The 14,613-nt window shown below is 35.3% G+C and overlaps 1 pseudogene; it reads left to right on the top strand.

The window, feature by feature from the left end:
* The first annotated feature begins 10,954 nt into the window (after nt 1–10,954).
* Nucleotides 10,955–11,191, top strand: LOC119530471 (annotated as a pseudogene).
* Nucleotides 11,192–14,613: the final 3,422 nt, after the last annotated feature.

Here is a 14,613-nt window from a genome sequence, read left to right as displayed (position 1 = left end):
AAGCCAGGCACAAAAGGATAAGTATTATATCATCTCGCTGATATGAACTAATAATAATAATCAAACTCACAGCATTAGAATCTAGAATAGAATTTACCAGGGATAGATTAGAGTAGAGAATGGGGAGTTGATGCTTAATCTGTACAGAATTTCTATTTAGGTTGATTGTAAATTTTTGGAAATTAATGGTGGTGATTATAGCACATTACTGTGGGTGTAATTAACAGTGCTGAATTATGTATGTGAATGTGGTTAAAAGGGGAATTTTTGCATTATGTATGCTACTAGAATGAAAGTTAGAAAATAAAACATGAGAATATATAAACAGAGTGAAAGCTGATGTGGATGATGGACTGGAGTTAAAGTACACATACAAAAATGTTCTTTCATGAATTATAATAAATGTGTGACACTACAGAGTGTTAATAATATGGTGGTATATGGAAAAAATACCTCGAATAAACTATGTACTCTTAAGAATCAATTTGGCAAAACAAACAAACAAAAAAAACAACAACAAAAAAACGATACGCATAAACTTCTGTCTTCTGCAGAGGATGCAGTGAGCTGGAATGGGTTACAATCATAAACTAAAATAAATAAAAATCAGGTGAACAAACCATGCACCACTTTTCTTGAACTCTACTGAGTGTTGAGATCACAGACTAGCTAAGTGGTAAAAAACATAAGGGGAGATAGACGTCCACAGGGAGAAAAAACACTGTCTTACATGGGGAACATGTTGCCAGCCATTAGTAAGTTTCATTCAGAAAGATTCAGCTGGGGTGAATGGTGAATGGGTGAAACTGACTGAGTGTGCTATGGCTGAAAAAGTAAAGCCTCTGGGGGCAAAAAATATAGGAAGAGTTGACGGTCCTTTTCTGGCTTTCTCTCTGTGAACTTCACTGGCGCTTACAGAAACAATTGTGGAGGTTCTCAGAAAACGTCCTTCATTGTGTAGAGCTGTTGGAGGGAAACAACAACCACTGTGGGTGGGGCTAATAAAGTTACACTTGAACCATCAAGGAATTAAACAAGAAATGAATAACAAATAGGTGTCTGTGAATACTCCAAATATGTGGAAATTTAACAACACACTTTGAATAAAAACTGGGTCAAAAAATAAAACACATGGGAAATAAAAAAAATTGTTCAGAATAAAAATAAAATTCAACATAACTGTTGTAGGATGCAGCTAAAGTACTGGTTAGAGGGAAATGTATAGAATTCTAAATGTCTCAGGTAATAAACCTTCTCCTCAAGTTGGTAAATTAGTTCCTTACATAGGTATGGGTTAGTAATTTCAAAAGTACTTTACATGTATAATAAATAAGTAAGTAAACTATATTACAGTTAGTGATGCCCAGGTTTCTCGTTCTCAGAAAAATAAGTTACAAATAAGCAAAGGAGGAATGCTATTGGAATGGAGACAGAGGTATTAGTATGTACTAATACATATATATACCATATATTATACGTTATATACTATACAATATATATTATATGTTAAATGTTATTTGTTATAAAATATATTATACGATATACAATATATTATATGATTTACAATATATAACAATATATGTTATATATTATGTTACATATCATGTGCTGTTATATGTTATGCAATATGTTATGTTACATATTATATAATTCATGTTAAATATTGTGTTATGTTATATGCTATATATTATTTCTTATATGTATCTTTGAATCTTTGAACTCATATACATTTACACATAAACATAAGTACACATAAATACATAAATACATTTGTGGAGTCCAAGTGTGGCCTGCTGCCTTTTCCTGGGACCCATAAATAAGCCCTGTACTCAGGACCAGATGTGTTGCCTTGGCTTTCACAACTGCATGAGAATGTGAGCTGACTCTATTCTTGGGTCACCTTTACATACTATAGCAGATAGTGATCTGTCTGTGCATTCCTCCCACTTTTGCCCTGAGCACATGTAAACATTCCCAGACTAAGTATGTAAGTTTTATAGCCCCTGGCCCACCCCCACCCCCCCCACTGCTATATTTGTTTCTGTTTAGGAGGGAAATGTGTACTTCATTTTAGGCACAATCAGTGTGCATCCAAGACATCTCCCTGTGTCAGCCAGTGTTTTGAAACTCACAGGCCATGTAGCACTGATGCCCACTATTGGAGATGATTTGCTCTGTCTCTTCCCTATGTGAATAAACATTGTTCCCCTCTGTGCCAGTGTGAGTCATGCTTCAGCTGGCAGTCCTGATGCCTGTGTGGAATGGATTACATCTCTTTGGTGTCTGTTCTGGAAAACAGTTTGATGCAGTAAGCAGAATGCTCACATGTTTATTGTCTACTCTTGCTATTTCCACTGAGAAGACCTGGAATCAGTGACATTGTAGAATAAATTAGCACATTTAGTATCAGGTCTTGTTATATAAATACCATTCACCAATAAAAGGAACAGGGACTCTCTGTAGAATTGGCTGATATCAAGCTTAGGAAAGAAAAAATACTTGGTGAGCCTGAAGCACCTTGTATTGTTAGAAAGTTAGTAAGTACAAAAAAGAAAGGGGAACATCATGCCAAAAGGACATGGCACCAACCTGAAAGATATCCCAATGGCCAATGCCATAACAATTTGAACAACAAAACAAAGAAAAATGATATTGGGTAATAACTCAGAAATAAATAGATAAATAAATAAATAAATAAATAAATAAATAAATAAATAGATTTAAGTAAGTTATAAAAGAGGCAAATGAATGGAGAGTGTTCTAATTTGCTAATGCTGCCAGAATGCAAAACACCAGAGATGGATTGGCTTTTATAAAAGGGGGTTTATTTGGTTACCCAGTTCCAGTCTTAAAGCCATAAAGTGTCCAAGGTAACACATCAGCAATCAGATACCTTCACTGGAGGATGGCCAATGGTGTCCGGAAAACCTCTGTTAGCTGGGAAGGCACGTGGCTGGCATCTGCTCCAAAGTTCTGGTTTCAAAATGGCTTTCTCCCAGGGTGTTCCTATCTAGGCCACAGCTCTTCTTCAAAATCTCCCTCTTGGTTGTTCCTGGGGCATTTGTCCTCTCTTAGCTTCTCTGGAGCAAGAATCTGCTTCCAATGGCTGTCTTCAAAATGTCTCTCATCTGCAGCTCCTGTGCTTTCTTCAAAGTGCCCCTCTTGGGTATACCAAGCTTGCTCCTTCTGTCTGAGCTTATATAGTGCTCCAGTAATTTAATTAAGACTCTCCCTGAATGGGAGGGCCAACTCCTCCATGGAAATTGTCCCATCAGAGTCATCACCCACAGTTGGGTGGGGCACATCTCCATGGAAACACTCAAAGAATTACAATCTAATTAACACTGATAGGTCTGCCCACACAAGATTACATCAAAGATAATGGCATTTGGGGGAACATAGTACATTCAAACTGGCACAGAGAGTAGGAGATAGTTCTTTCTTACAGAATTCTAATAAATGTAGAAGAAATGAGGATTTTTTAAAAAAAAATTACCATTAGTATACTACAACAATAATGACTACAGGCAAGATCCTTGAATGATTGCTTAACATTAGTGGGTAAAAGTTTAAGAAGAAACAGGATATTTGCATAGCCTTAAGGTGTATGCCCATAAATACTTTTTAATTAGAAATGGAAAATTGTAACTTCACCATAGAAAACCTAGCAGACACCCCCCTAACCTGGTGGTCATTGTTAGCAACAGCAATACTAAGTCATGTTTATATCATGAATATTCTGATAAGGGATGAGTAGGGCACTTTATTTCTATGATACTCTAATTATGAGAAATATTAGAGAAATTCAAAGTGAGGGACATTCTAGAAATTACAAAACCAGTACTCTTCAAAATTGTCAAGGTCATGAAAACAAGGAAAGACTGAAAAACTGCCACAGATTGAAGAAGACTAATGGAAATCGACAACTAAATGCAATATGAGACCATTGATAGCATTCTGTAATAGAAAAAAAGACATGAGTGGAAAAACTGGAGTAATCTGAATGAAGTCTGCAGTTTATTTAATATTATTATAACTTAATTTAACATTAATAATTTATCATTATTACATAAAATGTAAAAATTAGGAGAAGTTGGATAAAGAATATGAGGAGCCCTTCTATTTCTGTAATTCTTCCCAAAGTTTAATAGTATTCAAATTAAAAAGTAAAGAAAATAAGTGCATTCTTTCACCCCTTTAGCTACGAAAAAAAAATGTCCTAAATCATGTCTAATTGTTGTTTTGGTGAGAACTTTGGTGTTGATGCCCCACTGTCACCAAAGAGAGGCCTCTATAATATTTAGCTTCATTATCATTTGTTCAAAGTTCAAGAGGGAGTTTTGGTAGGAGAAAAATTAGTTTGTAATTATTTATTTATTTATTTATTTTTTGCCACAGAAGAAAGGGAGGCTAGAAATATCAAGCACTATATTTTCAGAACTTTTAAACAGATATGAGTTTGCCTCTCCTTCAGAACTCATACAGTGAGGAACATATAAAGGAGGTTTTAATTTTGGGCTATTAATTCAAATGACAAATAATGTAAAGACAAACAAACATCATTTGGTGTTGAAATCCATGATTTTCTCTTCACTTCTAATATCTTGTTGGATTTAATCAATCTGTAGGAAGTGGGAAAATCCAATGTAGCATAAGGGAATTCCCCTGAACATCTTGTGCTTCAGTTACTGGAGGAATGGTGAAGAGGTGGCAGATATGGTAGAATCTGTATGGGGGATCAAATATTGCAGCCAATTGAATTCCTTCAGTTAATGGATAAAACACATCAGTCTCTTTTAAAGCTTTAGAAGTTTTCTCATGTATCTAAAGCTAATTACAGTTCAGTATAGCAAACTTTTGATATCTGCTTCCTTTTTATGAAAGAGAGAGGACTGACCATGAGTTTCCTATAACTGTGTGCTATAGCATGCAAGAATGATGAGGGAATGGAACCAGCACCTCTGACAGTGAAAGGAAAAACAATAAACAAACCTGCATTTAAATAGATCTGATATGGTAGAATAGATAAGAGTAAATATCTTACAAATAAAAAAGATGACTTCTGATTTAAAAAAAAATAATGGTCTAGGAAGTAAAAAGGATGTGAAAAGACATTACTGAGAATTGTGTTGATTCAAAGTTCAAATGCAGAAAATTTCCTGCTCTTTGGATAATAAAATTGAAATGCGACACCATTATCATTATTAAATATATAAGAAATATGGAGTATTTCACAGCACATAGAATCAAAAATTACTCAATAAATATTTGATGAATGACTATGAATGAAGAGACCTAAAATGCAAAGTATTATTGATTTTGAATAAAGCATTTTAAAAATGATGTTATAAGTTAGTAGTCAAAGACATAATAAAAGGAAATATGCCAGAGTTGAAAATATTTTTATTTTTAGAGGAAATGGGGTCATGAAATTCCTGGAACTATTATTTTTTTTTAAATGCTGTTATGAAATTCCTGAATTCTGAGAGTAAATAAAAATAATCATAGAAGTTTCCAGAAGAAACAAGTTATTTAAATAGAAAAAATCTATCCACTTTATTAACTTTAACTTCACTAGGAGTCTGATGACAGTTGAAAAACATGTATTGACATTTGGGAGAAATACCATAAACCCCACAAAGCTATAATTAACATGTTTTTAAAAGAAAATACATTTTCCAAGAATTTCAAGGATCTGCAAACTTTAGTACCTATGGAAATCCATTTTCTGTCCTTTGCTGCCTTGTTTTGTGCCCTTAGAGGCTACTTGTGAGATTCCTTACTGGCTAACTTCTTGTGAACTTGGTCAATAGGAAGTAGTAGAGGAAATCAGAGATTAGGAGAGTGACCTCATTGTAAATATCCTGTTGTCCTCCCTCTTTGCTGCCATAGTTTAAATAGCTGGTTTCTCTCCACAGCAACTACTTCCTACACACACTGGGCTTACCTTTTTGCTTTTCTATCATAGTGTTGCTAGTCACTGAGTGCTTCATCCACTGAGTGCTTTTAGCCACAATTTTCAAATTAATAAATTTATTAAATGTTACTCATTTAGTCCATCTTGGAGTACTCTGTTTCCTGCTATGTTCTGGTTTGATGCAGATACATTTTTTTTCTCTGAGAAATTTATTCTAGGAAATACGTCGGTTTAAAAAAAGTTAAATTGAATAACAATTCTCAGTGTGAGCATCAAACTGAATAAAATTTCATAAGGAAATACCAAAGTCCTATGGTTATTTTGCAGTTGAAAAGCAATGTACAGGTTAAGGATAGAATCTTGAAATAGAGGAGCATCTGAGAAACCTAATAACCTAGAGAACTACATTTTTTTCCCTCAATATTCAAGCATGAGGAATCAAGGGTGCAAGTAAGAAAACTAAAGCTATATAGCTAATTATCCTACTTTGCAAAGGAAAAAAATAATAAAAAGAAGCTTATTAATTCAGCAAAATGAGGAAAGAGATAAAGGGGTATTAAAGAGATTAATAGGTATTAAAATATAGAGTAATATGGAAGGAATAAGAAATACTATGTGACATATCATAAAAAAGATAAATATGCTGTATGTGTTTATTTAAAACACAGAAGCAGTATTTCAAGTTACAGCTGTGACGTCATTCCTGTTCTTACAACAGGAAAATACTTGAATAATCTGATAATGACTTTTCCTGGACTCACCAGATACACAAGATGAGAGGGCAAACTACAACCTCAAAATTAGGAGAGACAGGTGGATACAAAGACACATAGCTGAGATTAGCTGAACAAGAAGCCACAGGAGCCATAAACTGGGAGGAATATTTAATGATACTTTTGATGAATTGCTGGAGGCTGAAAGTGGACGAACTTCAATGAAAAACTGAGAATTGAGCCTTGAGAGAGGGCCCACAGCTTTGTGGATCTTATTCCCAGAAACTCCAAGAAACAAAGAAAAATGAAAAGGAAATTAGATAAATGATAGCAATTTAATAAAAAAAAAACTAGCAGAAGAACATAAATAATTAAAATTAGAGCATAAAGAGACAAAATAGAAAACATAAAATCAATAGAGGGAATTCATGAAAACAAAGAATGAAATTAATGAAAACAAAAACAGAAGCTCATTCTTTGAAAAGATCAATTAAATTGATGAACTTTTACCAAGGCTAACAAAGCTAGAAAAGACACAAATTACTAACATCAGAGATGAAAGAGTTGCTGTATGTACTGATCTTATGGACATTGAAAGGATAACAAGGGACTATTATGAAGAACTCTATGTCCATACATCTGAAAATTTAGATAAAACAGAACAATTATTTGAAAGAACTCATACAAGGAGAAACAGATAACAGTAAGTATATATCTATTAAAGAATTTGACTATATAGTAAACAACCTTCTGGATAATAAGACCAGGCCCAAATGTTTTCACTAGTGAATCATACCAAACATTTAAGGAATAAATTACACCAATTATCTACATTCTCTCATTAAAAGAGACACTTCCCAGCTCATTCTATGAGGTCAGCATCACCCTAATACAAAAATCAGGTAAGGACATTACTGGAAAGGAAAACCAGAGACTAATATCTCTAATGAACATAGATGTAAACATCTTTAACACAATATTAGAAAGTTGAACCAACAATGTATAAAAGGAATTTTACACCACAATAAAGTGGGATTTACTACAGATATTCAAGTCTGGTTCAACATTTGAAAATCACTTAGGGGTTTCCAGGAAAGTTGGGAGAGTAGAGAGCAACTAGGGAAATAACTCTTAAACATACAGGAAATTTCTGAAACAACTATTTGAAATTCCAGAGACCAGAACATTGTACAACATCCAAGGAATAGCAGGAGAACGAGGATGACAAATTATGGCAAAAAACTTTATATTTCTCCCTTTGCAAGGAATCTACTGGCACCCATAACCCCACTCTCATGGCAGAATGCAAGGGGTCCAGCCCTTGGTTAGCTGCTGGTGACAGCAAGGGTCACAAAAATCCCCTTCCCCAAGAAAAGGGGTGTGCATGGCCAAACAATAATCACAGCTTTAGATTAGAAAATAGATTAACAGATTACGTTAGCAAAAAGCTTTAGATTGCTGGGTCCTGGCTCTGAAGGCAGCCATTGTAGAAAGCCTCCCTGGACAGGAGCAGAAGTTGTGGAGATTTAAAGACACATAATTCCTCAGGGCTCTGAGAGAATGTTAGCTTCAGCTGCATTTCCTTGGAAGGCAAGAAAAACTCAACTTTGGGGAGCCATCAAAGAATTTTTAGCACTCTTCCTGACCTTCTCCTACAGGGCACTTTGGAGCTGATCTGTGCCTCTTTGTAGGACCCTGGCCTAGGAAAGACCAAAGGACTTCCTGGAGTGAGCTTCTCCCAGAATTTTCCCTCAAGGCAAAAGCTGCATGACACAATGGAAGGAGTGTAAAAAACTATAGAGGTAGACAGTATGCTGACTTCAGGTACCCAGGAAAGGAAGGTTTGTACCCTGGGAAACTTTCCCTATTTGCAGATATGATACTTTATACAGAAAATCCTGAAAAATTCAAAACAAAGCTCCCAGAGCTAATAAAAGAATTCAGCAAAGTGGAGGTGCATGACAATCAGTAAAGTTTCTATACACAAGCAATGAACAATAGTAACAAGAAATCAAGGAAAGAATTCCTTTCAAAATAACAAGCTATAAATGAATCAAATATCTGGGAATAAATCTAACCAATGATGTAAAGAACTTGTACACAGAAAACTACAAAATATTACTAAAAGAAATGAAAGAAAATCCATCTTCATGGATTGGAAGATTAAACATCATTAAGGCATCAATACTATCTAAAGCAATTCATATATTCAGTGAATTCCAATCAGAATTCCAACAATATTCTTTGTAGAAATGGAAATCCAATCATTAAATTAATGTGGAAGTATAAGGGGCCCCAAATAGCTAAAGCCTTCTTGAAAAAGAAGGACAAAGTTGGATGACTCACACTTCCTGATCTTAAAACTTATTAAGGAATAATATCATCAACATGGCAATGTAAACAGCTGCTGAAAATTTCTCCTTAGATACTCAGCTAAAATGGGAGATAAACCTGACTTGGTTTGGAACTCTGGAGGAAGGTATGAATGAGAAAAGAACATTATAGATGCCAAATTGATGAAGAGAGATATAAAGTAGGAAAATTCCATTCTGAGCCAGTGGGTCATCTCCCCTCCCCATCACTCAGTCTTGTACAACACAGAAAAAAACACAGATAGAATTCGCCTCCCATAGGGGACACAGACTGAAAAGATTGCTCACAACAGTGAGACAGATCCCCATTGTTTGGAGATCAGGCAGATAGGGAAGGACATTTCAAGGCCTTGATCTCTGAGGGTTAAAGAGTGTGTGAAAACATGGGCAGAGACTTTTTCCAGCCCTGAGTCTGAAAGCCCTTCTCCCATTCTTGAGGAACATGGTAGCTGGTGGCCCAATACTTTCCTGGGGGTAGCTGAAAACTATGGCAGCTGGGGGAGTCCTCTGCTGCAGAGACACTGAAGGACACAGACCCACATTGAGTCAGACTTGATCCAGCAAAGTGAGGGTGCAGGAAACCCACAGCTTTAGCCTTGCACAGTAAGACAGGGACACCAGGAGGCAGTTCAGCGCTACCCAGCCAGATTCAGCCAGACTCTAACAAATAATTGAGCCCAACCCTGCTAGACTCAGCTGAGGTCAAAAAAGTAATACAGCCCCACCCAGCTGATTCAGACCAGCTCCAGTAAGTAATCTAAACACCTTCTGAAGACAATTAAGTCATTGAACAGTACCATCAGCTGGGCAGACTGGGAAGTGCAAGAGAATCTTAGGACTTCTCAGAACAGCTCTAGACATTATCCAAGGCCCAGTGGAGCTGGGCTACAACTTGTGCATAGGAAACTGGCCTTGTTTAAATTGAAAAATACAGATGACCCAACAGTTAAAGCAATGCTCTAAAACAAACCCAGGGCTTGCTTTCTGGTGAAAAATGGAACACCACTGGGTGCCAGCAGACTTATTTTAACCACACACAGAGAATTTGCTGTCATGACCAGTGCCTACTCCCCAGAGGCAGGCTGCTGTAGGAGCCTGGTTATATGGGGAGACTGGGTGGCAGAGCTAATCTCACAACTTGCTGGTAATAGAGATATATAGGCAGGGCAAGAACCAGAATAACAAGAGCTAAAAATTTTTGATCAGTTAAACAGAAGCTATGTAAAAGGCCTAGAATAAGTTGAATTGAATGCCAAAGAACAGATAGAGAATGAGCCAATCAATGAGAAAACCAAATGTAAAAGGGTGAAAACAACATGTAGAATAAACTAATCAAGGAAATCAGATGCCTAGACATAAACATAAAATTATGTCACCCTAGGAAAAATTAAGACATGCCCAGTAAAAGAAATAAACTAACACTTCATAAAGATACAGGAGGTGAAACAATTAAATAAAGATGTTCAAACAGACATGCTAAAACAATGCAAAAATCAAATCAATGAGTTGAGGGAAGATATGGCAAAAGAGATGAAGGATATAAGGAAGACATTGTGTGAACATAAGGAAGAAATCAAAAGTTTGAAAAAACAAATGACATAGCTTATAGGAATGAGAGGTACAATAGAAGAGATGAAAAAGAAAATTATGCATATATATATATATATATGCATAATGGGTATCCCAGACGTAACAAGAAGGGAAAAGGGGCAGAAAAAATAATGGAGGAAATAATCACTGAAAATTCCCTATCTCTTATGAAAGACAAAATTGCAGATCCAAGAAGTGCAGTATATCCCAAACAGAGCAGACCCAAATAGACCTATTCTGAAACACATCATAATCGGATTGTCAAATGTCAAAAACAAAGAGAGTTTTGAAGCAAATCAATCACATACAAGGCAAGCTTAATAAGACTATGTCCAGGGGTTCTTTTGACTGCCGTCTTCACCATGTCTTCTCATAAGACTTTTAGAATCAAGTGATTCCTGGCCAAGAAACAAAAACAGAATCATCCCATTCCTCAATGGATTTGAATGAAAACTGGCAATAAAATCAGGTACAACTCCAAGAGGAGACACTGGAAAAGAACCAAGCTGGGTCTGTTAGGAATGGCACGTGATGGCACACATTTTGATTCTGTACCAAGTTCACTAGCACCTTCAAGTGGAAAGAGTTCCCCTTTCTGAACAGCTGGACTTATTTTATTGGGGAAAAACCTGGCATTTCTTTGCTTTTATGCTTCTGCATAAATAAGTTGGTTCAGTAATAAATATGTGAGGCCTTTTGCTTAAACTGCCAAAAAAAAAAAAAAAAAAAAAGACTATGTGCAGATTTCTCAGCAGAAGCCATGGAGGTGGGAAGGAAATGGTATGCTATACTTAAGATACTAAAAGAGAATAACTGCCAACCAAGAATTCTATATCTGGCAAAACTGTCCTTCAAAAATGAGGGGGAGTTAAAAATATTTTCAGAAAAACAGACACAGAGAGTTTGTGAACAAGAGACATGCTTTACAAGAGATACTAAAGGGAGTGCTACAGGCTGGTAGGAAAAGACAAAAGAGAGAAGTTTGGAGAAGAGTGTAGAAATGAAGACTATCAAGAAGGGTAAAAGAAAAGAGAAAAAAATAAGATATGGCATATAAAATCCAAAAGACAAAATGGCAGAAGAAAGTACTGTCCCTACAGTAATGACATTAACTGTTAATGGATTAAACTCCCCAATAAAAAGACATAGACTGGCAGAATGGATTAAAAAGTTAAAAAACAGGACCTATCTACATGCTACCTAAAAGAGAGTCATTTTAGACACAAGAACAAATATAGTTCAGAAGTGAAAGGTTGGAAAAAAATATTTCATACAAACAACAACAGTAAAAGAGCAGGGGTATCTATACTAATATCAGACAAATTAGACTTCAAGTGTAAAACAATTAAAAGAGACAACAAAGGATACTATATATTAATAAAAGGGACAATTCACCAGGAAACATAAATTATACATATTTATGCACCCAGCCAGAGCACCCCAAAGTACATGAGGCACACACCGACAACTCTGAAGGGATAAGTAGACACCTCTACAATAATAGTTGGAGACTTCACCACTTTCATCAATGGATAGAACATCTATACAGAGGATCAGTAAAGAAGCAGAGATGTTGAAAAGTATGATAAATGAACTAGACTTAACACACATTTATAGAACACTACACCTTGCAACATCAGGATACACATTTTTCTCAAGTGTACATGGAACATTCTCCAGGACAAACCACATGTTGGGTCACAAAGTAAGTTTCAGTAAATTTAAAAATATTTATATTATACAAAACACGTTCTCAGATCATAACAGAAGGAAGGTGGAAATCAATAAAAAGCAGAAGGCCAAAAAACTCACAAATGCATGGAGGCTGAGCAACACACTCTTAAACAACCAGTGGTTCAAGGAAGAAATGACAATATAAATTAATATATATCTTGAGGCAAATGACAATGAAAATACAATGCATCAAAACCTATGGGATGCCGCAAAGGCAGAGCTGAGAGTTAAATTTATGGCTTTAAATGCCTATGTTAATAAAGATGAAAGAGCAAAACACAAGGAATTAACTGCTAACTAGGAGGAACTAGAGAAAGAAAAGCAAACTAACCCCAAAGCAAAAAGAAGGAAAGAAATAACAAAGATTAGAGCAGAAAAAAATGAAATTGAGAACATGAAAACAATAGAGATAATCAACAAAACCAGAAGCTGGTTCTTTGAGAAAATCAATAAAATTGATGCGCCCTTAGCTAGGCTAACCGAAAAAAAAAAAATAAGAAGAAGAATATGAGAAATGGGAAAGGACACATAACAACTGACCCTGCAGAAATAAAGGAGAAAATGAGAGGATACTATAAGCAACTATATGCTAATAAACTAGACAATTTAGACAAAATGGACAACTTCCTAGAAAAGCATGAACAACCAACATTGACCCAAGAAGAAACAGATGACTTCAACAAACCAATCACAAATAAAGAGATTGAATCAGTCACAAAAGTTCCAAAAAAAGAAAAGTTCAGGACCAAAGGGCTTCACATGTGAATTCTACCAAGTATCCAAGAGAGAATTAGTACCAATCCCACTCAAATTCTTCAAAAAAATTGAAGAGGAGGGAAAGCTACCTAACTCATTCTATGAAGCAACCTCACACTAATACCAAAGTCAAAGATACTACAAGAAGAGAAAATTATAGACCAATCACTTTAATGAAAATACATGCAAAAATCCGCAACAAAATACTCACAAACTGAATCCAGCAGCATGTTAAAAGAAATATACACCATGACCAAGTGGGATTTATTCCAGTTCTGTGGGGCTGTTTCAACATAGGAAAGTCAATTAATGTAATACACCACATCAATAAATCAAAACAGAGAAACCACATAATCATCTCAATTGATGCAGAAAAGGCATTTCACAAAATTCAACATCCTTTCTTGATAAAATAAGTGATAGGAATAGAAGGGGCCTTCCTCAATATGATAAAAGCAATGTATAAAAAATTCCAACAGCTAACATCATATTCAGTGGGGAAAGACTGAAAATTTTCCCTCTAAGATCAGGAATAAGACAAGGATGGCCACAGATACCACTGTTATTCAACATTGTGCTAGAAGTTCAAGACAAATCAAAACCACAATGAGATACCATTTTATACCCATTAGAATTGCTGCTATTAAAAAATGGAAAATAGCAGTGTTGGAGAGGATTCAGAGAAATAGTAGCTCATTCATTGCTGGTGGCAATGTACAATGTTGCAGCCACTGTGAAAGACAGTTTGGCCATTCCTTAGAAAGCTAAGTATAGAATAACCATGTGACCCAGCAATCCTACTACTAGGTATATAATTAAAAGAATTGAAGGCAGGTGTTTGAACAGATATTTGCACACCAATATTCATAGCAGTATTATACCCAGTTGCCAAAAGATGGATGCATCCCAAATGTCCATCAACCAATGAATGGATAAACAAAATATGGTATATAAATACAATGTAATATTATTTAGCTGTATCAAGAAATGAAGTACTGATACATGAGACAACATGAATGGACCTTGAAGACATCATGATGAATGAAATAAGCCAGACACGAAAGAACAAATATTATATGATCTCACTGACTTGAAACAGTTAGAATAAGCAAATTCATAGAATCAGAATCTAGAATATAGGTTACCAGGAGATAGGGTGGGTATGGGGAATTGGAAGTTAAGGCTTAAAATGTACAGCGTTCCTATTTCGAATGATGGACATAATTTGGTAATGATGGTGGTGATGGTAGCATAAGATTGTGAGTGCAATTAACAGCATTGAAACATATATGTGACTATGTTTAAAAGGTGAAATATTAGATTGCATAAATGGTAAAAGAATATTTTTTTAAAAATCCATGGAAAAATATGTGTATATTGATTCATCATATTTAGGCATACACAGTACTTATTTATGCATTGCATTGAATCAATGTTTGTTATACCAAAAGTATAATCAATCAAATCACTTCACCAGGGAAATGGTTTAATAAATAATGATACATAGAATAAAATGTTATGTGGCTATTAC

This window comes from Choloepus didactylus, chromosome 3 (assembly GCF_015220235.1).
Source record: "Choloepus didactylus isolate mChoDid1 chromosome 3, mChoDid1.pri, whole genome shotgun sequence".
Taxonomy (NCBI): Eukaryota; Metazoa; Chordata; class Mammalia; order Pilosa; family Megalonychidae; genus Choloepus; species Choloepus didactylus.
Note: the sequence above shows the minus strand (reverse complement) of the source record. Positions and strands in the feature narration are given on the sequence as shown.